Here is a 562-nt window from a genome sequence, read left to right as displayed (position 1 = left end):
AGCATTTCAGTTCCATGCAGCAACTTAATCTTCATGGGTCATTACAATGAGTCGCATAGAGCTTTGTGGTGTCCATTTCTTTAAAAAAGAAACTAATCGGCTTCTATTATTCCATCAATCCTTGCAGAATTCTAATACGAAGCTCAAAAGCGTAGGGTAAGAAATAGGTGCTTTGCATATAAGTATTTGGCCCTACACCAAGAATCCCCTTTAAAGAATATGTAAACCTACCCCCTTACTCCACCCCATCCCTGTTCGAAAGATGATTTTAATATATGGTCTCCAGATAAGAAGCATTTCAGATATTAAACTAAAATGAATAGACACTACACTTGATCAAAGACAAAAGGCCCAGACGCCATCCACCAATGGTTTCCGATTTCAGAGAGATTACTTTTCCTCTTCTGATATGTAAAATCAGGTGACGTGTAATATGGGCTTCTGACTCCAAGTATCTCTATTCCCACTAAAAGTGGAACTCAAGAGGAACCATCTGGAACTACTTAAAACTAAAGCAAAAAAGCATACAATTAATTTCCAACACTTCTGAGCATAATGCTAA

General features: G+C 37.5%; 1 pseudogene; it reads right to left on the bottom strand.

The window, feature by feature from the left end:
• Window positions 1-212: 212 nt before the first annotated feature.
• LOC121286605 lies at window positions 213-362 on the bottom strand (annotated as a pseudogene).
• Window positions 363-562: the final 200 nt, after the last annotated feature.

The sequence above is a fragment of the Carcharodon carcharias genome, chromosome 13, assembly GCF_017639515.1.
Source record: "Carcharodon carcharias isolate sCarCar2 chromosome 13, sCarCar2.pri, whole genome shotgun sequence".
Lineage (NCBI taxonomy): Eukaryota > Metazoa > Chordata > Chondrichthyes > Lamniformes > Lamnidae > Carcharodon > Carcharodon carcharias.
Note: the sequence above shows the minus strand (reverse complement) of the source record. Positions and strands in the feature narration are given on the sequence as shown.